Here is a 24,348-nt window from a genome sequence, read left to right on the forward strand (position 1 = left end):
GTCTAGGTTTCCAGTAGATTCTTACTGGGGACACCATTCTTCCTTGCAACAGAATACCTAGAGGCAATGAGCTTCAGAGTCGTCCTTGATCAGCTTACTGGTCAAAGATGTTTGAAATCATTAGTTTCTGTTGAAGCATCCAGAGAAAGGGAAACAGACCCAATGTTCTCCGACTTTGACCACAGCAAGGATCCTTTAGCAACAAATGACTTAAGGGAAATACATGGAGTGTTTTAAAAGCAAACTCAGTGATTTCTTTCACATTCTTGACTGCATTTTCTTTGATAAATAGCTGCATAATTTGTTGGCAAGGAGGGAATGCATGTTTGCAATGTAAGCCTCTATTGACATGGAAAGAAGCACGATGTGGGCAAGTCAGGCAAACCTGAGTTTCAGTCTTAGCTCACCACTTACTAGTGGTGTCACCTAGGTAAATGTAACTGCCAGAGTCTTAGCTTTCTCAGTGGTAGAATGGTTAGTAATACCCATAGGATGCTACTATGAGTATTACAGGAAATGGGTCTTGATCCAGTTCCCAAAAGAGGGTTCTTGGATCTCACTTAAGAAAGAATTCAGGGTGAGTCCATAGAGTAAAGTGAAAGCAAGTTTATTAAGAAGGTAGAGGAATAAAAGAATGGCTATTCCATAGACAGGGCTGCTGGTTGCCCATTTTTATGGTTATTTCTTGATGCTATGCTGAACAAGGGGGGGATTATTCATGCCTCCCCTTTTTAGACCATATAGAGTAACTTCCTGATGTTGCCATGGCACTTGTAAACTGTCATGGCACTGGTGGGAGTGTAGCAAAACTATCATCAATCACCATCTTGGTTTTGGTGGGTTTTCGTGGCTTCTTTACTGCAACCTGTTTTATCAGCAAGGTCTTCATGAACTGTATCTTGTGTTGACCTCCTATCTTATCCTGTGACTTAGAAGGTTTTAGCCATCTGGGAACGCAGCCTAGCAGGTCTCAGCCTCATTTTACCTAGCCCCTATTCAGGACAGAGTTGCTCTGTTCACACGCTTCTGACATTTCCGCTCTCCCTTTTTATAAAAGAACCCTTAATCCTAAGAGTTGCAGAGGGATGAAGATTCATGTTCTGTAACTTCTTCAGGCTGAATAGGGGCGATGATATTTCTGCCTAACTATGAGGGTTTCTTGTGTTCAGGGTAGAGAGAAGCTCAGTCAGAAAACATCTGTATGGTGAGGGCCATTCATAACTCCAAGTTTCAGCAAAAGGTGATATCTGGAAAAATAATAAGTGTTCAATTTAAGAAAACAGTAAGCTTATCCTGCATTGCTACACAAAGAGTACAACAGCAATATATTCCACAACAGTAAAGCAAAACAAGTAAACTTATTCCAAGTAAACTAAATTAGAAAGCTTTCCATGAACTGGGCAACTGTGGGAACCAAGCTGATAATGGGGTCACTAGCTGATTGCAGTGTATCCAGAATTAGAGTATTGATTCAGATTTTTACATTACCCATTTCTCTTGTTTCTTGTAAGCAGCATTCAGAGATCATGGTTGGTTCACAGGAAGAAGCAGGGCTAGTCTAAAATGCAGAAACAAACTTAAAAAACAACTGAGACTAGAATTTAATAATAAGTGTGCCATAGTTCTTGAAACATATTTTTCCAGTTTCTAATTTTTACTAAAGAAAAATTATGGTAAGACCAATTTGCTTTATTATACTTTGCCTAATTATTTGTATAAAGTGCAGCAAGAATAATTATTTGCCATGTAAGCTTTTTAAATTGGTTTTGGTGTGGAACTGTGTTCCATAAGGAATCTCAAATAAGACTGTTTTTTTAAGCTGAGCCCAGCCTTGGGTTTGTACCCTCAAATATCTGAGATGAGTAAATTCCTCTCCTCTTGAGGTTCCAAGACAGCTTGGGGCTTCTGGGCCTGATAGAAAGTGGCATTATTTACTTACTACAGGTCAGAAACCTTATACACAGACTGTGTAGACAAGGTATGAGGCATTTCCCAAGGGGCTTTTATTGGCTTTACAAGTCAAGTTTGATTTCTTAAAGGAAAACACACCATTCCAGTCAAAGCCTTGGTAAAATACCCAGTTTTTCCAGTTGTGTCCTGTTACCAAAAAAAAAAAAAAAAAAAAAATCTTATTACACTTATGCAAATAACTATATTGCTATAAGTTAACACAAATAGTTCCCAAATTCTAGTGAAATTGGGTAGGGAGAAACAAATATGCTCCAAAATTTGTTTACAGGAGTATACTTAATTGCTACAAGCTGTAAATAGCTTAAAAGTTTTCTTAACTCCGAAAAACAAAACAAAGGATCAGGAACGTTTTAAGCAAAGTTAAAAAGATTACTTTAGACTTCTTCAGTTTAGTCCATGCAGTTAACTTCTGTTTGATATTCATGAACATTACAGCTCTCTCTGAGAGTTCTGAAAGTGGCTTCCTCTAGTCTGATGTCACAGTCTCCAAAGTTATCAGAAATCTATATTTAAGAACACCTGTTCAAGTCCTATAGCTGATTATAAACCACCTTTCAAAGTGGATTAAAACAAGACAACAATTGTCTGTGGATGACAAAACATCTTAGGACAACCACAGTCAAAAACATGATTGACAAAGAAATTTAGTTACCTCTGTGGCACACAATAATTTAACACAACAATTATAATTATTACTGATGACATATACTGAGGCATATCAGAATTATCAGAGTTTTTATAATTTTGGAACACATACCAATAACACATTTATACAAATACAGCCCAAAGAAAAACACCATTTCATATTTGACAATGCTCTGTGTATGATTTTTATGCCAAATAAGCCAAATGTCACTGCTGCATTTGTGCACTATTAATGTTATAAACCCAATTCTTAAACCCTACAGACAAATGTATTTAGTCTTAATCAGTTTGACCATAAGGTAAGATTCTTATAAACCTTTATAACCCTTTACAATTTTTTGTTAAAGAGCAGATCATAAGCAGGTTTTTGCTCTAAGAAAAGCCTGTTGTACTTTTATTCCAGTGTGTACTTTAGAAAAAAAACTGAATAATGTCCATTTAACTTTAGCCAATATGTTATGCGCAGAATTTCTTTTATAAAAATTTTTCTTAGAAACTTTCCACAACTTGCTTAAACCTTCAGCTTTATTCTATTTAACTTAATCCTTTAAATCTCTACACTTAGGCAAGAAATCCACATTCCCAATTCCCATGCTTTCTTATCTTTTGCCAAAAGCACATTCTACTGTCCTTACATGCCTTGTGCCTTGTGTGTAAAACTTTTTTTTTTTTTTTTTTTTTTTAGTAGTCTCAAACACATGTTACACCGTTAACTCTTACCAAGGTTTTCACGAAAAGTAAAAGTTGCTAAGTTCAGGATTTTAATTATGTACTAGGTATAGAGCCTACACCCAGACAGAAATGCAGATAAGGTCTAACTCTTTCCAATGTCTAACTCCACATGTCCCAGGCCTTAGCTGTAAAGCAGGCAAGTTGTACAGTAAGAGTTATAGTGGCATTTTATGAAGCATTTAGGAGGCCTAATCATCTGTAAATCGTACATTTCTTGCATAACTTCCCTGTCATAAATTCTTTCACAACTTACATAGACCATGCTTGGACTTTCTGACTTCTCCTAAACATCCCTTTTTTTTTGAACAACCAGTCATTTTACTTTAGGACAAGAATGTATCATACAAGATCCTTTCTTATATAAAATCTCTTTTCTTTAAAACCTTCTTTACATAGCTAGGGGGCAGGGCTAATTCCATATGTCCCCCAGCCTTATCTAGAATCTAATGCTCCAAAGTAGGTAAGCTGAACAATTTTCAAACGTCAAAGAAGCAGTTTATGACCTTAAAGCATTTAGCAAACTTAATCTGACCTGCATAATTTAGAACAAATGTTTACATTTTTGAAACAATTTTCATTTTACCAATAATCTTTTAAACTGTATTTATTTCCTAAAGATTACTTAAGTCACATGAACTAAAGAAAAGGCATTACACTTATTTTTCTGACAAAGTATTTGATTTATTATTAAGCCAATTAAGTAAAGGCCTTCGTATATAAACATCACACACACAACACATATAAATACATAGACAGAAGATAAAGGACTTATTTTCTAAGCCAGGAATTGTACCCTGAACCTGGGCTGCCATTGTGAAAAGAGAAAGCACAGCCATGAGGCTACAAGGTTAAGCTCCCAAGGACATACAACACAAGAAGGAAACCTCATCCAGTTTTTTTAGGGACCTGCAGCAAAGTTTATAACTGACCAGTTTGCTCGGCCATCTTGAACAGCAGGCCTATGGGGTCCTAGGCATTCATTTTATCCTGAGTTTCCTCATTATGACAGAACAATACATGAAGACACACAGCACACTAGATTTGCTACAGCTTAAGAAGACTAACCTCACAAATCCTTTTTCCCACTAATCAAAACTTTACAGAGGAGATAAACAGTGATTTTTACCATTTGTTCAACCAGTCTGCCGAGAGAGAGAGAGAGAGAGAGAGAGAGAGAGAGAGAGAGAGAGAGAGGCATTGCCTGAGGCAGGATAGGAAAGGCAAGGCGCTCAGGGAGGCCAGAGAAAGATCCACCCATTGCAGTGACACTGAAATGTTCAGGCGGCTGCTTGTAGCTACCGAAGGGATCTTTTCCAGCAGTCTCATTAGCTCTCAAGTTCTGCTTTTTATGGAGGAAAAAGCTCGCCATGTCCCACGATCCTGTACATGCTTAATCCTGTAACCCATAGCAGTCAGCAAAGAGTGCAAGGCAGATTATTCCAAAGACAATAGCAGTTAACATCCCATAGGGCCAAACCCATTTTTAGCTGAAAGAGACTTTACTGAGAAGGGCTTCTAATCCCCTAAATCTTAGAAGGGACTCTAACCCTTCTAAGCTGGGCCTCTAACCCGAGGTCGGTCAAGTGTCCTTGCCTTTTAGTAAGCACAGTCACGAGCCTCTAACCCACCCTGTCTTAGGAGAGACTCTGACTCCCCTAAATTGGGCCTCTAACCCAATCCCATCCTTTACCTGGGTACCCCACCACTTACCCAAAGTTGGCCAATCAGTGCTGGAGTCTATTTCCTTTGGACTGGGGGGTTTCTTCAGTATCGTCCCTTCAGGGTTCACCAGAAAGATGATACTGGACCACACCACTTACCCAAAGTTAGCCTTTGGATTGGGGTTTTTCACACTATGGTCGCTTCCGTGTTCACCAGAAAGGTGTTACAGGACAGAGGTCCCTCGTTCTCTATCTTTTGGAATAGTGTCAATAGGATTGGTACCAATTCTTCTTTGAATGTCTGATAGAATTCAGCTGTGAATCTGTCTGGTCCTAGACTCCTAGCCTTTTTTTTTGGTTAGCAATTTTTTTTTAAATTGCCATTTCAATCTTGTTGCTTGTTATTGGTCTGTTCAGAGTTTCTATATCTTCCTGGTTTAATCTAAGAGGCTTGTATATTTCCAGGAATTTATCCATCCCCTCTAGGTTTTCTAGTTTATTCACATAAAGGTGTTCATAGTAGCCTTGAATAATCTTTGTGTTTCTGTGAAATCAGTTGTAATGTCTCCTGTTTCATTTCTAATCGAGCTTATTTGGATCTTCTCTCTTCTTTTCTTGGTTAGTCTCGCTAATGGTCTATCAATTTTATTTATCTTTTCAAATAACTAGCTTTTGGTTTCATTTATCTTTCATATTTTTTTGGTTTCAATTTCATTTAGTTCTACTCTGATCTTTTGTTTTTTCTTTTCTTCTGCTGGGTTTGGGTTTGGATTGTCCTTGTTTCTCCAGTTCTGTAAGGTGTGACCTTAGATTGTCTATTTGTGCTCTTTCAAACTTTTTGATGTAGGCATTTAATGCTATGAACTATCCCCTTCAGTGAAATAGATAGCATAAATAAAAAACAATCACAACTTCTGGAAATTCAAGGACCCAATTACAGAAATGCAAAATGCACTGGAAAGTCTCAACAATAGAATCGAAGAATTGAACAAGCAGAAGAAAGAACTTCAGAGCTTGAAGACAAGGCTTTCAAATTAGCCCAATCTATTCAAGACAAAAAATTTTAAAAAATGAACAAAGCCTCCAAGAAATTTGGGACTATGTTAAACGTCCAAACATAAGAATAATTGGTGTTCCTGAGAAGAGAAATGTCTCCCAGCAGAGCTACTGGGCTCTGGGGTGGCACTAGGGAGTATTTGCGAAGAGTCCTCTGATGTGATCTGTCTTCAGATCTTTCAGCTGTGGATACTAACACCTACTCTGGTGGAGGTAGCAGGGGAGTGAACTGGACTCCGTTAGGGTCCTTGGTTGTGTTTTTGTTTAATGCACTGGTTTTGTGTTGGTTGGCCTCCAGCCAGGAGGTGGTGCTTTCAAGAGCTCATCAGCTGTGGTACTATAGGGAGAATGCAAACTTGCCCTAGGGTCACCTTGTTAAGTATTCAGATTTCTCAGGTGTGATGAGCAGGGCCATAGAGCTCCCAAGAGATTATGACCTTTGTCTTTGGCTACCAAGGCGGGTAGAGAAAGACCTCCAGGTTGGGTGCAGGGATGGGTATTTCTGGGCTCAGCCTCTCCTTGAGCAGGGCTTGCAGGGGCTGCTATGGGGGATGGGAGTGTGGTTCCCAGGCCAACGGAGTTATGTTCCCAGGGGCATTATGGCCGCCTCTGCTGAGTCATACAGGTCCCCATGGAAGTGAAGGAAAGCCAGCAGTCACAGGCCTCACCCTGCACCCATGCAGCCTGCAGTCCTAAAGGCCAGTGTCACCCCCACTGTGCCCCCACCAACAGCACCGAGTCTATTTCCAGGCAGCTGGTGCCCAGGGCTGAGAAGTTGCCCCAGACCATGAGCCTCCCCACTGAGAAAGCAAGCCGACTCAGTTTTTCAGCATCTCAGGGAGCCTGCAGTGGTGATCAAGTTTCTTCAAAGGGTCTGTGGATTCTCTCAGATTTTCTGATATGTTCCTGGCGTAGTCCTTGGAACAAAAGTTCATAATGTGAGTCTCCACGCTGCTCTGTCTATCTGAGTGGGAGCTGCAAGCCAGTCCTGCCTCCTATCTGCCATCTTAATCCCAAGGGGTTATTCCCTTTTTACTGTTGTGCTTCAATTTAGCCCCAAGGAGCCAGAACTGACTCCTGCAGAGGCACAAATGGTGCTAGAAGTTCTGCTGTTGATGCTTGCCCCTTAAAAGTGGTTTAGACTCTAAAAAATTGAGTTCAACAGCCCAAGTTGTAGTCAAATTACAATGCACGTTGACTACCCTGAGACTTATAAGACTGGGCCAGCCAGGCTTAGGCAAGGATATAAAGTTGGTGAAATTGCTCTGGTGTGCTCTACCAGCCTTTTTTTATGTCCTTTCCAGTTGGCGATGATTAGACTGACCGACTGACCTGCAATCAGATTGCAGTTCTGCCCTTATTAGCTGTGTGACCCTGAGAAGTCCACAAAGCCTTTCTGAATCTCAGGTTTTTCTCCCCATAGGTAAAAATAGGTAATTGTGAAGATTAAAAGACATGACAGAAATACAGAAAAAAAGAGAAAACATGCTTTTGTTCTAATTCTGTCTCTCTTTCACCATTTCCCTATGGGGCTCTGCTCTAGCCATACTGGTCTTCTCTCTCTTCCTCAAATTGCTCAGCTACTTGGTACCTCAGGGCCTTTGCACATGCCCACTGCTTTGCTTGGAATATTCCTCCTTATATCTTTGCATGGCTTCCTCTTTTCCTCCCATTTAGGTGTCTGTTAAATTTCTCCTTGCAGTGGCCTTCTTGGACTTTGCTTTATAAAACAAGGAACACTCACCCTTCACTATCTCTTTAGCCTAATTTCTGTTTTCTTCATAGCCTTCATTATGGAAAGAAATTATACAATGTAAGTATTATGTACTTGTTTAACTACCTCCCCCACTAGGCTGATGGATCCAAGAGGGTAGGATTTTTTTGTTGTTTGTTTTGTGGCTGAATCCTTATGGTGCGGGAGAGCACCTGGCACACGATTGAGGGTCATTAAATATTTTTGCATGAATGAAAAAACAAATGAATACAATTAATGTGCTTAGCTCAAAGTAGATATTGTGAAAACATTAGCTTTTTTTCCTTTCTGGTGTCCCATTAAAGCCATCAACAGTTTTTTGTTCGTTTTCCAAAAATATGTGCATATAAGAGAGGCTATCTGAAAAGGCAATGGCATAACCCAGTAAGACTGTCCAATGCTGGCAGTTCAGAGCCCAGGCCTAAGAGCCTATGTCTAATTCTTGAGCCAGGGTATTTACCCTTGTCCTCACACCCCAACTAACTGCTTCGATGGGTTAGCAGCCAGCCTGAGAAAAGACGAAGTTAACTGATCCTGAAAAGCAGTGAAGATGAGGAAATATCCTCTCACCCCACATGTTAGGGAAAAAGGCTTACTGCAGAAACCACCCTTCCTCATATGACCTAGATAAGACTCGGGGACACTTTCCTTGTTTACCCATGACAAGGCCAGACACAGATTTTCCAAATCCTCATTCTTTCCCTGATAATTAGCTGAACTGCTTGTCATCACTGGTCAATGAGATCAAAATGACTGTTAACCACACTTTGGTTTATTCTTTCCTCCTCCCAGTTTCCTGAACATTGTCCCACTCAGCTCAGCATATCACCCCTGCTAAGAATAAGTCAGCCTTAGGGTAAATATTCTCTGGTCCACTGTCTGACCATGCCCCCATTTATCCCACTTCCCCACACCCAGTTTTTTTCTAGTCTGTGTACAACTCCCTGTGAAAGAAAACCCCCTCTTATCTAATTCTTGAGACTCTTGCAGATCTGTGGTAACAGCTCTCTCCTTATTCAAAAATCCCCCATCCCTTCTAGCAATAGCCTCTTCCCCTTGAAGAATCCTTCTTTAATAAATCTCTTCTTACTAAGTCTGGATTCTTTTTTAAATTCACAAAGAACAAGAATATTGCTTTTCAATGGCTGGTATGGGAGAACGGCTTTGGAAAACTCTAATTCATGTTAAATACGTCTTTAGGTTTTACCTTTTGAGTATATTTGCTGTTTTTCCACCTCCAGTGCTGCTGTTCATTATAACCTTATAAGCAGTTGCCATCTATCTGCTCTCACCTGGATTACTGCAAGGACCTGCTGGCTGACTTCCTTGTATTTGTTTTGTACCCACCCTAGTCTCCATCCTGTAGCTAAAGTGGTTGTCCTAAATAGCAAAGTTGAGCAGGTCACTGCACTTGTTGAACTGAAAAATTCAACACTTTGGTGGCAAGATAGACTTTTTTCTTAGTATTTTTCCCTTTCCTTTGCTCCCTTTGAAGAGGGAGCCAGCTCCAGTCTTCCTTGTCTGTGGGGAAGTGTGTGACATGGCTCCTTGTATTTTTGTTTTTATTTTTTCAAAAGTACCATAGAAGAGGTTCTGTGAGGTATTCTAGCAGCTTTGAGAACAGAAGGGGTGTTTATGAGGGAAACTTGGCATGAATTCCCCCCACCCCCTGGATAAAATAAAATGTAATAAAAGGCTCTGGGCAACATGACAGAGTTCTGGGGATTCCAGTCTCCAGGGGACTTGAGCTAGGTTCCACAGCAGAGAGCTGGCATCAAAGGGCTCTGGCCAAGTGAACACCTGGGCAGAGCCAAGGCCAGGGGGTGGTACAGTGTTGCTATTAAGAGCAAAATGGTGCCCCGCAAAGAGTATGTAGGTCTAGAGTCAGAAAGATGTGGGTTCCAGGCCAGCTCTTCCATACATCAGCTCTAAGACAGTTCAGCTCTTTGAATTTCAACTTCCTCACAAGTAAATAGAGATAATGATAAATAAAACTTATTATAAGAAAGTTATGAGAAATATAAAACTGGGCACTTGGCTTAGACTAGGCACTCAATGAGTATCACTTCCTCTTTCAAGAATATAAATTGTGATCTAAATGTGAACATGGCTGTATCCTGTTGAGCACGTCAGAGGAAAGTCCTGTTGGTACAGATCTTTCCCGGTAGATATAAGGAATAAGGCTCTGCTCAGCTCTGTGCTATTTGTGAACAACTTTGTATTCAACCTCCCAAGGGGAGACTAAGGCACCCACCAGTTAAATACTTCTACAAAGACCCCTATAACTTATGTACATTACCTGTTTTTAATGTTGAATCTTCCACAATATCATTTTTTAAAATTTTATTATTATTATACTTTAAGTTTTAGGGTACATGTGCACAACGTGCAGGTTTGTTACATATGTATACATGTGCCATGTTGGTGTGCTGCACCCATTAACTCGTCATTTAGCATTAGGTATATCTCCTAATGCTATCCCTCCCCGCTCTCTGCACCCCACAACAGGCCCCGGTGTGTGATGTTCCCGTCCCTGTGTCCATGTGTTCTCATTGTTCAGTTCCCACTTATGAGTGAGAACATGCATTGTTTGGTTTTTTGTCCTTGCGATAGTTTGCTGAGAATGATGATTTCCAGCTTCATCCATGTCGCTACAAAGAACATGAACTCATCACTTTTTATGGCTGCATAGTATTCCATGGTGTATATGTGCCACACATTCTTAATCCAGCCTATCATTATTGGACATTTGGGTTGGTTCCAAGTCTTTGCTATTGTGAATAGTGCTGCAATAAACAGTGAATAGTGCTGCAATAAACATACGTGTGCATGTGTCTTTATAGCAGCATGATTTATAATCCTTTGGGTATATACCCAGTAATGGGATGGCTAGGTCAAATGGTATTTCTAGTTCTAGATCCCTGAGGAATCACCACAATGACTTTCACAATGGTTGAACTAGTTTACAGTCCCACCAACAGTGTAAAAGTGTTCGTATTTCTCCACATCCTCTCCAGCACCTGTTGTTTCCTGACTTTTTAATAATCACCATTCTAACTGGTGTGAGATGGTATCTCATTGTGGTTTTGATTTTCATTTCTCTGATGGCCAGTGATGATGAGCATTTTTTCATGTGTTTTTTGGCTGCATAAATGTCTTCTTTTGAGAAGTGTCTGTTCATATCCTTCGCCCACTTTTTGATGGGGTTGTGTTTTTTTCTTGTAAATTTGTTTGAGTTCATTGTAGATTCTGGATATTAGTCCTTTGTCAGATGAGTAGGTTGCAAATATTTTCTCCCATTCTGTAGGTTACCTGTTCACTCTGATGGTAGTTTCTTTTGCTGTGCAGAAGCTCTTTAGTTTAATTAGATCCCATTTGTCAATTTTGGCTTTTGTGGCCATTGCTTTTGGTGTTTTAGACATGAAGTCCTTGCCCATGCCTATGTCCTGAATGGTATTGCCTAGGTTTTCTTCTAGGGTTTTTATGGTTTTAGGTCTAACATGTAAGTCTTTAATCCATCTTGAATTAATTTTTTTTATAAGGTGTAAGGAAGGGATTCAGTTTCAGTTTTCTACATATGGCTAGCCAGTTTTCCCAGCACCATTTTTTATTAAACAGGGAATCCTTTCCCCATTGCTTGTTTTTGTCAGGTTTGTCAAAGATCAGATAGTTGTAGATATGTGGCATTATTTCTGAGGGCTCTGTTCTGTTCCATTGGTCTATATCTCTGTTTTGGTACCAGTGCCATGCTGTTTTGGTTACTGTAGCCTTGTAGCATAGTTTGAAGTCAGGTAGCGTGATGCCTCCAGCTTTGTTCTTTTGGCTTAGGATTGACTTGGCAATGTGGGCTCTTTTTTGGTTCCATATGAACTTTAAAGTAGTTTTTCCAATTCTGTGAAGAAAGTCATTGGTAGCTTGATGGGGATGGCGTTGAATCTATAAATTACCTTGGGCAGTATGACCATTTTCACGATATTGATTCTTCCTATCCATGAGCATGGAATGTTCTTCCATTTGTTTGTATCCTCTTTTATTTCATTTAGCAGTGGTTTGTAGTTCTCCTTGAAGAGGTCCTTCACATCCCTTGTAAGTTGGATTCCTAGGCATTTTATTCTCTTTGAAGCAATTGTGAATGGGAGTTCACTCATGATTTGGCTCTCTGTTTGTCTCTTATTGGTATATAAGAATGCTTGTGATTTTTGCACATTGATTTTGTATCCTGAGACTTTGCTGAAGTTGCTTATTAGCTTAAGGAGATTTTGGGCTGAGACGATGGGGTTTTCTAGATACACAATCATGTCATCTGCAAACAGGGACAATTTGACTTCCTCTTTTCCTAATTGAATGCCCTTTATTTCCTTCTCCTGCCTGATTGCCCTGGCCAGAACTTCCAACACTATGTTGAATAGGAGTGGTGAGAGAGGGCATCCCTGTCTTGTGCCAGTTTTCAAAGGGAATGCTTCCAATTTTTGTCCATTCAGTATGATATTGGCTGTGGGTTTGTCATAGATAGCTCTTATTATCTTGAGATATGTCCCATCAATACCTAATTTATTGAGAGTTTTTAGCATGAAGGGTTGTTGAATTTTGTCAAAGGCCTTTTCTGCATCTATTGAGATAATCATGTGGTTTTTGTCATTGGTTCTGTTTATATGCTGGATTACATTTATTGATTTTCATATGTTGAACCAGCCTTGCATCCCAGGGATGAAGCCCACTTGATCATGGTGGATAAGCTTTTTGATGTGCTGCTGGATTCAGTTTGCCAGTATTTTAATGAGGATTTTTGCATCAATGTTCATCAAGGATACACAATATCATTTTTTCTGGGCTTTCTCTCAGATGATTATCTTTGGGATTGGGTGGTCATTTATTTCAGGACTTTATTATTGTCTGAGTCCCCAAACTCTAAATGCCTTTTAGACATTTAGGCATGAATTTGGATTGATGCTTTAGTGCTATGCATGCAATATATATTTTTTAAAAATTATTTTGACTTCAATTGGAAGTCTGCTCTGTTTGTCACATAAGCATGAACTTACTGCACAGAAATTTCCCCTGGCCAAATATAGCAATGCCTTGTTCTTTTATGATCGGTATTCTGGTATTTAGTAACCCATTCATGTGAACCTTCTTACGCAATACAGTGACTTCTTTTTAATAATTTACTTTCCACCAGTAATCGTTTTCAATGTGGAACAAAAAAAATTATTTAATCTCATACATTGTGCATAAATTACTATGTATTCTAAAAATAACAAGCTCAATACTTTGATCAGATTCCAAAGCAATCATAATTAGCTTACAGGGTCAAATATTCAGTGTTTCAACTTGGAGTACCCCAGAGACAAGGATGCCATCAACATAATCAAGTCATGATAATTCACAAACATAGAGTTCAAAGTATATGATGAGATTTAGCAGTGTTATTCCTTTGCTACTCATAGGTCTTCTGCCCATTTAAGTATGGATTACTAAAAAGTATGATATCCCATTATCTTAAGTAGTCGTATATTTGCAAATGGTTGACAGTATATTTTTGATCTGTCATGTGATTTATTCTGAAAACTGACATTATGAATTGAATATAATAGAAGGTAGACCCAGATTTTAGATTGAGTATTCAGACCAGAAGATTGTAGCTAGTATTTAATTCTATTCTAAAACCACATTTTAAAAATAAGAATTAAGCTGCTTTTGATTAATCAATTAAGAGTTGGTATTTAACCCACCAACTCTCCAGAAGAGAGTCTGGAAATGGTTGAATGTGAAAGGCTGTGTTGTAATGACCAAAGATGCATTCATTCTACTGCTGTTAGAGTCCTGTCCTATTTGAAATCCTAATGAGGAGTGTCTCCTTGAAGAACTTCTGTAAGCCTCCAGGATCATTGGCTGTGGTGGTTACTTCAATAATGCCAAAGAGGGGCGAGTGAGAAGCCTTGCTCATGGTTACCAAGTATACAGCTATGCTATGTATAATTGGAAGGTGTAGCCTCAGATTCCAGCTTCCTCAAGTCATGAGCTGACAGAATCTCATGTTGTCAATGGTTGAATGAAGAGAAGCCTAGGCCTCCAGCACTGGTCTCCTGCTGCTCTGGCAAAAAGGATCGTTGTTTCCTGGGTATGAGGGCATAGAGGTATAGGAGGAATTCAAGCACATGTTGAGATTAGTGAAGAATTTGGGGTTTTCTCAGAATGCATATGGATTTTATGTCCATTTTCCATTTCTTTTCTCCCTGTAAGATACCTTCCTTGGGTAAAACTAAGTGTTCATGTGATTATATCTCATGACTAAGAACCTATTTTCTTTGTTATTATCTGAGCATTAGATAATAATTAATATATTAATTTAGCCAAATAGGCAAAAATGGGCTTTATCTGTGGTTTAGAGAAAGAAATAATTCACATTTAAATAAAACAGCAGCAAAATAATTCTGCAGGTATAATGTGTTTTGCTTTGTCTCATGTTGATGTATTTAAGCTGGAGCTACATTTCCCAGAATTTCTTTCACTGCATAATTCCAGGTTAGCGTGGGTCATAGGAGATACTTTGCATACAGTTTGAAAGGTAAAAATAGCCAGGGAAATATGATTTTTACATTGAGATAATTGGTGCAGGTCGCACACATAGTCCAGGGTCTGTTGGCTCCTGCTGTTGTCATGGACAGCAGCTGGGCACCTCTGATTCCCACTGGACCACTCCCAGCTGCTGCTTCTCCTGGGCCAAATGCATGTTTAGCTCCATTATAAAGAGCACCCCTCCTCTCGTAGGTTACTTGCATCATTGAAGTTGGAGGCTGGGAGGCCGTAAGGGGCCAATACAGGTTCCAGCCTGTCCTCTTGGTTCCAGTTTGTCATTGCTCTCCCTCACCTCACAACTATCTTTCCTTCCTGGATGTCTTCCTTGCTGACCTCAGGCACAGTAAGAAATGTGAAAATAACAGCAGGAAGTCAACTATTTGACCAGCTCTCACGATTGTGTGAGATGAAATCTCTGTGATAATCTTCTATTACATACGTAACTTCCCAGAGGTTTTCCTTCTCTGATCAAATCATGATTGATACAACTGGTATGTTTTGGTGCCCAAGTGTATAAGCCGGATTTTCTTTCTCTAGAAATGTTTGACTCACAAGAGTTACAAACGAAGGACCTATATATCTTAGCTGGGCGAGGTGGCATATATATCTAAGGACCTAATTATATGTCTGGATAATTTTTGTATTTTTTGTAGAGATGGGGTTTTGCCATGTTACCCAGCTTAAGGACCTATATTGGTATAATAAGTCTTCTGTTCAGGGGAGCTGTCAGAAAACTTAAGAATCTGAATATAGGGAGTGAATTCTCTACCAAGTTTGACTTTCAAGATTTCCTATATATTTATAATCTTACTCTATCTCTGATAGTAGTTTTATTGGAATACAAATTCTTTACTGAATCTGTGACAGAGATACCCTTTTAAAACATAAGATGCAGGCTAGAAACCCTGGAAAAGATTGGAATTGCCTTTGCTCTATGAGCTAAGCTGGTGGATTGCGCCGGGTGGTGCTGGAAGTCTGGATTTTGGAATCATGCCAAATTGGAATCAGACATTTATTGCTGTGTAACCATAGACATGCCACTTAATCTCTCTGAACCTTGGTTTTTCTACCTGTTAATTCTGCTGAAAATATGGTAACATTTTCAATATTTAAAAATTGTTGTGAAGACTAGATGAAATAACAAATCAAGGCAAAATTCATGCACACGGGAGTGCAGAAGTTGCCATGTCCTGCCATATCCAATAGCTGTCTGTGTATGTTTCACCTCTCTTTCAAATTTGAAAATGCCCTTGAGGGTAGGACTGTGCTTTTTTTCATCATTGTTCCTAATACTGTGTGAGGTGTTCAGTAACTGGCATATATCTGGTTCATTCTCAATATTACTTGTGAGACAAATGGATGAATGACTGTCCAGAGGCACATCTTTATGGCTGATGCAGAACAACTCAACCTTCTCTTCTGTGATCCGAAATAGGTAAGGCTGGCTACTGTGTTTAGAAAGTCAGGAGTAATGGATGAATGTCTGAGAATCACGATGTCTGTCACAGCATTCAAGTTAAGGATTTCTCATTTGAAGATCTTGGGAGGCCTGCTACCTGCAGTAATAATTGTACACCAGTGGATGTCACCCTTGGAACACACAAGCATGCTCTCATGCTTGCTTTGAGAAGGCCAGACATTCCACAGATGTTTGCCCCTTTCACAAGGGTAGTGTGGGAAATGATGTTGATCTCCAGGTGACATTCATCATCATGGAGCTACATCCTCATCCAAGGGCAGAAAGAGCACTTGCAGAAAACTTTGCAAAGCGTGCCTTTGTCTGTAGGAATGGTGTTCATTGATTGATGGAATTTTGAAAATGCTTCGTAGTGAATTGATACCATTGAAAAATGTTGTTTGGCTGTAATAGCGCTGGCCTCTGGAAAGGAAAACGGAGGATTCAGGCCTAGGCATGGGGAGTTCTCCTTTCAGTTCTGCGTTGGTGTTTGCTGTTTTGTTTGTGCTTTGTCAATAAATCACTCATTCAAAAGTAAAGATTAAAAAATAAATTGGCAAAATCTTGGAAGTATAATTCAAGGAAGCAAAATCCTGCTTCCTTGAATTGTTTGTCCTATTACTAAGGAAGTTTCTATTTTGAAAAAAAAAATACTGATAACATTCTCTGTAAAGTTATTGGTTTTCAAAACCGATTTCTCATCAGACATCAATTCAAATTCATTTATTTCAATATTTATTATATACCTAACTGTGTGTTAGATGTTGTACAGTTACTAGGGCATGATGGCAAATAAGACACAATTTTTATTTTTATTTATGTATTTTTAAATTATACTTTAAGTTCTAGGGTACATGTGCACAATGTGCAGGTTTGTTACATATGTATACATGTGCCATGTTGGTGTGCTGCCCCATTAACTCATCATTTACATTAGGGATTTCTCCTAATGCTATCCCTCCCCCCTCCCCCCACCTCACAACAGGCCCCCATGTGTGATGTTCGCCACCCTGTGTCCAAGTGTTTCCATTACTAATTCCCACCTATGAGTGAGAACATGCAATGTTTGGTTTTCTGTCCTTGCTATAGTTTGTTCAGAATGATGGTTTCTAGCTTCATCCATGTCCCTACAAAGAACATGAACTCATCCTTTTTTATGGCTGCATAGTATTCCATGGTGTATATATGCCACATTTTCTTAATCCAGTCTATCATTGATGGACATCTGGGTTGGTTCCAAGTCTTTGCTATTGTGAATAGTGCTGCAATAAACATACGTTTGCATGTGTCTTTATAGCAGCATGATTTATAATCCTTTGGGTATATACCCAGTAATAGAATGGCTGGGCCAAATGGGTCAAATGGTGTTTCTATTTCTATTTCTAGATCCTTGAGGAATTGCCACACTGTCTTCCACTAGTTTACACTCCCACCAACAGTGTAAAAGTGTTCCTATTTCTCCACATCCTCTCCAGCACCTGTTGTTTCCTGACTTTTTAAATGATCGTCATTCTAACTGGTGTGAGATGGTATCTCATTGTGGTTTTGATTTGCATTTCTCTGATGGCCAGTGATGATGTGCATTTTTTCATGAAGACACAATTTTTAAAAAGAGAACTGAGGCCAGGCGCGGTGGCTCATGCCTGTAATCCCAACACTTTGGGAGGCCGAGGTGGGTGGATCACCTGAGGTCAGGAGTTCGAGACCAGCCTGACCCATATGATGAAACTCTGTCTCTACTAAAAATACAAAAATTAGCCAAGCGTAGTGGTATGTGCCTATAATCCTAGCTACTTGGGAGGGTGAGACAGGAGAATCGCTTGAATCTGGGAGGCGGAAGTTGCAGTGGGCCGAGATCGCACCATTGCGCTCCAGCCTGGGTGAGAAGCAAAACTCCACCTCAAAAAGGAAAAAAACAAAAAAACTGATATGAATTGGTTTTATGGAGAACTAATAAGAAATACATGGCCTTCAAAATTATGTGTCTGGTTTCTAGTTTATGGGTAGATTTACAAATAGGTAGATTTACAATAAAAATATATAGCTTATAATTTTATCAGAGTAAAAACTTATTATGAAGTTGGCAGAATTAAGTGGTTTCTACTTGGGAGTGTAATTGTGTCCTCAGAGCAATTTGTTAATACATCTCTGAAACCTCAGGAGTTATTTTTGACGCAGCAAGTCCACATCTAGAAATCATTCTCAGGTGAGAAAGGTGTATTAGAAAGGTATGTATAGGAAATTTTTAGTAAGAACTGTGTATATTGGAGAAAAATCAGAAAAAAGAAAGAGGAAATATAATAATCACTCCCTTAGCAGAACAGCGTGGCCGGGAGGCAGCTGTTGCCAAAGCACAAAGAGATTGCGTCCCTGACCAGCCCTTCACCTTTGGGTTGCTTTGTGTCCCTTGTGCCGTTTGCAAGTTCCCAGGCAGGAAAATGTCAAGCAGTGGGTTCTGTTTCCTTTGACTTTTGGGAGGAGGGAGTGGATAAGGTGCCATGTATCAGTAATACCATGCACAACGCGGATGCCCCACAACATAGGTGGAGAGTTGTGTGTTTGCCAAAACCTGATGGAAGTCCACTACAATAGACACAGGCAGGTAGGACTTCTCCAAATCCTAACTGGTTTCAGTTCTGCCTATTGACAAGAATGAACTTCCGGGTGAAGAAGATGGAACATCGTTAAGACTAAACTACAGCATGAAGATGGTTGAGTTTACCTGGCTGTCCTAAATGAGCTCAAGTCTCTAGGATGGGACAGATTAAATTCTGGACTACTCACAGAACTGGCAAATGAAATCAAGTTAGCTTCAGAGAGCTCTGTTAACAACAACAACAACAAAAAGTAGAGTGGTGCTGGAAAATGGAGCACAAGTAAAGATTGCTTTGATTTTCTGAAGGGTGAAAAAAATTCTGAAAATGTTAGCCTTTGAGCCAACTGGAAAAGTATCTTAATTCTGCTTCACATCGGGGTATAGTTGGGTGATCTCAGGTTCAGGTTTCTCCTTCTGACACTGTATTAGTTTCCTAGTGCTGCCGTAACTAAGTACCACAAACTGCATGGCTTAAAACAACAGAAATTTATTCTCCCACGGTTCTTAAGTCCTGAAGTCCAAAATCAAGGTACCAGCAGGGCCATGCTCCTTCTGAAACCTACTAGGGAGACTCCTTCCCTGCCTCTCCCTAGCTTTGGGTGTGGCCATCAATCCTTGATGTTTTTAGGCTTGCAGAGGCATCACTCCAATCCCGGCCTCTGTCATCACTCAGCACGTTCCCTGTGTGTCTTCTAAGGACATCAGTCAGATATAGATTAGGGCCCAACCCTCATGACCTCATTTCAACTTGATTATGTCTGCAAAGACCCTATTTCCAAATAAGGTTATATTCATAGCTACTAGCAGTTAGGACTTCAACATGTCTTTTGGGGGACATAATTCAACCCATAATGACACCTTCTTCTTTTTCTTTATCCTTTCATTATCTTATTCTGTTCTATATTGTGTGGTCTATTTCTTATTCTAGTCTATACCATATGTCTGCCTCTATAACTTCTACCACCTCCAAACTCTTTCCCACGTTTATTTTTATGAGTAGGATTATTTCTGTTATCCATCCATACTCAGGTGACCCAAGGTAAAATTTGAAATTGACAAGTGTAACCAAAAATGAATTAATTGGGACATGCTTTCTTAAGTGGCACAGAGCCTGAGATGGGACCTAAGTACTTGGTCAGACTTTAAAGTTATCACTCCTGCTTTCTGGACCTCAGCTTCCTCATATGTACAATCATCTCCACACTTCCCAGCTTGAAAACTGATAACATGTGTGACAAACTAGAGTAACCAACAATTCTGATGTGGGGGCCTTTGATCAGGGGCAGAGATTAGGACAGGCTGAAACAAGCCCTACTGTTTGGCACATTAGGACCTGCAAATAAACTGTAGTGCATCCTCATTTCCCTACTGGAGTAGACATATCAACAGTCCCTCTGTCTTGTTTGTGACTCATACTTCAAGGTTTGTTCAAACCCAACATCTGAAGCAACCACTAAAAGATGGAGGAACTGTAGAAGCAGCAGTTTCTTTTCAAAGAGACTGCTAGGCAAAAAGTCAAGTTCAGTCTGCAGGTCTGGTGATTGTTTCTGCTGCATATCAAAAGATGCCTATTTTTAATTTCCGTATCATGTTGCCAAAGAGGTAATAATAACGAAGTGTTATTCTGTAAAGGAACAGCCCTGCCTCAAATGCATGTCCTTCTTTGATCCAACCAAGTCAGATGATAGTTATTTTGCTGTCAAGAGAGCAATGACAAAAGGCCAGCCAAGCTGCAATGTTTTAGCTGGGTGTGTGTCAACTGAGGACAGATGCCTGTGCCTCTTCGAACTAGAGGCTGGGAAGGCTCAGTTTCATTTGTTCAGAATCCAGATATAACAATTGGTACTGAAAAATCAGCTTATGGGATCAAAGCTCCCAGGGTGTGAGAAAGATTAAAGTGTCTCTATGTTTTTACCTTTAGTCTGAGGAACAGTATCCTGCAGGCAGGAAGCTCAATGGATACAGAGAACCATTACTTCTTGTTCATTCTCTTTCTCATCTGCTTTGAATGAAAGCTAGTTTTTGTGCTACCTGGGAATAAAGCTACTTATCTTTCTTTTCTTTTTTTTTGGAAACATTTTCCTAGGGTGCAATCATCAGATAATTTGAGTTGTACTTTATTTCAAAGTGAAATAAAAAATTGCAAGAAAGATAGAACACCATTTGTCTTGATAGTGTCAATTTAGCAAGTTGTATCCTCGCTTTTAATCTTACTTAATAACAAGTACTTGGGAACTTTGCCTGCCTAGTGTAATGGCATTCTGAGTGCTGCCAAGTGCTCTGTTTCCTACTGCAATTCTTCCACCAGAGCGATGTTGGTACCTTTGATCTCAGACCAGGAATGAGAATTTGTATGAAGACAAACCTTCATGTTCAGCTGTAGTATGGACCATGTTGACCTTTCAATGGCCAGGTTCAGGCTTTGTGCGAGAAGCAATGGTTAAGCAACCTCAATTTCCCAAGGGAATTACATTTTGAGCCAGTCAGTCCTGATTTTCTGGTTCTAGGGAGGCCACCTCTGGTCTCCTGAACCCCTTGCTAAGGCTGAAACTCATCAGACCCCACCATCTAAGAGAAGGGCATTTGCTCATATTGTCTTAAAGAAAACAAATGAACTCTATCATAAACAATCCATTCCTAAATTTCCTATAACAATCCTCAATTTAGGATAAGGATTAACTTCCTAGAGTTGGTGTCATTGAGTTCAGCCTTTCAGCTTCTCGCAAAACAAATGCTGTTTCACATTACTCTGGAATAAAGCCATAACTTCCTAAAAGAATTTACGGGAAGCTTCATATTTTTGTGTCTGCTCTATTCTCCAGGCTTCTAGCCATATGGAACTACTCACTCACCTCTGAATCTCTGTGGAGAATGACTTTTCCCCACTGATGTGTTTCCTGCCCCTTCCCCTTCCTTGCCACCTGGATAACACTCAGCCATTCATTGCACTGTGGGGCACAGAGGTTAAGAGCCCCAGGTAACCTGGTTCTACATCTAGGCTCTGCCATTTACTATCCATATTATGTTTGTGCAGATTACCTCACATTTTATGCCTATATTTATTTATTAGGGATAAATTACAGTGTCTACATCAAGGGGTTTTCAAGCATGCAGTAACTAATTTGGGTAAAATATGTAAGTCATGTAGAATTGTGTCTGGCTCAATAAGAGTTAGCTAATATTATTATGATTCAGGTTTTCGCTTGGCTGCCACATTCCCCAGGGCCTTTTAGTCCTGGAGTAGTGCCCCTGAACATGCCCTACTTGCTGGTTCTTTTCCTTATTATATCACTTATCACACAGTATCGTGGTGTAGGAAAGAAGGCTATGCTGAGGTGAGCTAGAGTGGTCCTGTTTGTAGTTATGTAATACTGTCACCACAGAGTAATTATACTTCATCTTTTTTACCGTCTCCTATATTGAGTACACCAGTCACTTAGACAATGCCCCTTAATCCTGTTTAGAAAAAAAAAAAAATGTAGCTTGCTGCCAGCACTCATTTAATTTTACATAAACAAGCTGTTTGAGGCCGAAGGAAATCTGAGTGATTTTCAATGTGAAAATAAAATATAAAAACTGTTCTTGGAGTTATTTCTAAACAGAACTAACATCAGAATCATCTGGATCATCAGACTTGTCTATTTTGGAAAAATCGGATTCCTACAAAATCTTTGGCCAACAACTGTTCGAGAACCATGTTAATATACATAGGAATGTTACATTTTCTAGGATCGGACATTTTCAGCAATTGAGAATTACTATATTTTGTAAATGGGAATACCACTACTAGAAACGGAATGCTATGAATAGAATGATGTCTTTTGCTTCCAAAGTTGATATACTAGAGCGATGCAAAAATAATAGTAAAAGTGAGATATTTTGTGGCAAAGTTATTTCGGGGTAAACGCTGCAGCCGCAAGCACCGCCAGTATTCTCAGGGCAAATGCAAAAAGGCTTAAATTTCCAAACCACGAACCCTCAAAGATACCACATAAAAAGTTTAGCTTTCAAAGGAGGAGAAGATGAAAACCATGCCTGTGAAACATCCCATCCTGTTCTTTCCTTACTTTCCTTACTGGGCCCATGGCACTTCTTTTTACATGCTAATTTACTGCCGTGAATCTGGGAAGCTGTTTCATTTCTTTGGCACGTGTTACATTCTTTCCCCCCACCGCACCCCAGTTTCTCTATACAAAAAGAATAGGATGCCTTCTGGAGTTCTTTCTGGTAGAATTCTACTTCTGTTGTAGATCTGTGTCCAGCATGGCCACACATGCAGTGATAAATATTCAGATGTGTAAAACACCCAGACAAGCACATGTCTCATTATAAATCTTTTACTGATGCTCCTAACACCATTGTCCATATGTTGGAAATACCATAGGATACAACAAAAGCTTGATCTGTTAGCAGCTATGGTCATTTGGTGCTAGTAAATCACTGTTTTTTCAGGCCCTGGACTTATTGGGAGTCAAGAGTCTGAGAGGCCCAACCGTGACCACAGGAGAAAGATAAAGCCTTCAGCCACTCTTCCAAATGCTTTCAGACACCAGGGAGTGAAGGAAAATTGACTGAATTTTTGTTTGCCATCCAGATGTTTCTATGTACAGGTCCAATTTCTTCACTCTCACTTTATCTCCTAGGCAACGAAACAGCTGATCCATTTAGTGGCCACTCTTCCTTTCCTCATTAATTTTTTATTTTAGTCTTACTCTGTCCTCCCAAGCTCCTGCCTGTTCCTTTTAATTGTTAACTCTTTAAGCAGTTCTAATACTGCAGTCCACACACCCATGAGCACAAAATTGTTAAATGAACTTATTGTAGCATGGCAGTCAATCAGCATTTTAAATTTCATTAGCGACAACTTTAGAGATCTTTGATGTGGATTCACAGATTCTATCATGAAGAGCTTCTGAGCAACTTTCAAGTGTCTTTAATACTCAACATAGAAGGTTTTTTTTTCCTATGTAAAGCCAGGAAAGTCAATAAAACTCTCCTCAGTGACCCCCACTGTATTAGACATATGCATATTCACTCATAGATTATCAAACATTTGTTCAGGCCTACTATGTGCCAGGCACGGTGCCACTCCTGTAAGCACAGAAGATACATTACTAACAAATGTATTGGTATGGACTTGGAGGAAACATGTCAACAGTTACCATACACTGTTGTTATGGACTGAATTGTGTCCCTGAATAACTCATATATTGAACCCTTGATGCCAATATATCAGAATGGAACTTCATTTGGAGATAGGGCCTTTAAAGAAGTGATTAAGCTAAAAACAAGGTCATTATGGCAAGACTTAATTCAGTCTGACTGGGTGTCCTTATAAGATGGAAGGTTTTGGACACACACAGAGACCCCAGGGACATGTGTGTACAAAAACCCTTTGCAAGCCAAAGAGAGAGGCCTCAGGAGAAAGTAAACCTGCTTTGCACAATGATCTTGGACTTTGAGCCTCCAGAACTGTGAGAAAGTCAATTTCTGTTGTTTAAAGCGCCCAGTCTGTATGGCAGCCCTAGCAGACTAATATAACTTCTGATAAGTATATAGTCCTGTGTGAGTATGGAGAAGAGGAACCTGATCTAATTGGGACTGGGGATAGGATTCGAGAGAGAAAAGAAGAGGTGATAACCTCAGCTAAATATTAAAATATGTTTTTATAAGCAGCATGCACATTTTAAAGGCTTCTTCTATCAGGCTTTTGGCATAGAAGAATATATTCACATTGAATGAGAATTGAACAGTACACACATTTCCAGCATTTGCATGGGCCTTTTCTATTAACGTGTAAAAACAGAAATGTCTGATTGAAGAAAGTAGTTTTCAATCTTTTTAAAGGAATGTCCAACATTATTTTTAACTGACATTATACACATATCCTCAACACAGA

General features: G+C 39.6%; 1 long non-coding RNA gene across 1 annotated transcript; it reads right to left on the reverse strand.

The window, feature by feature from the left end:
- Window positions 1-591: 591 nt before the first annotated feature.
- LOC129060207 (uncharacterized) lies at window positions 592-4,317 on the reverse strand. Its single transcript, XR_008526738.2, has 4 exons — window positions 4,278-4,317; window positions 2,050-2,097; window positions 1,489-1,558; window positions 592-1,247 (listed from the first exon to the last, which is right to left on the reverse strand). It is a non-coding gene; the product is annotated as an uncharacterized LOC129060207 (long non-coding RNA).
- Between the last annotated feature and the right edge of the window lie 20,031 nt (window positions 4,318-24,348).

Source organism: Pongo abelii, chromosome 1 (genome assembly GCF_028885655.2).
Source record: "Pongo abelii isolate AG06213 chromosome 1, NHGRI_mPonAbe1-v2.0_pri, whole genome shotgun sequence".
Classification (NCBI taxonomy): domain Eukaryota; kingdom Metazoa; phylum Chordata; class Mammalia; order Primates; family Hominidae; genus Pongo; species Pongo abelii.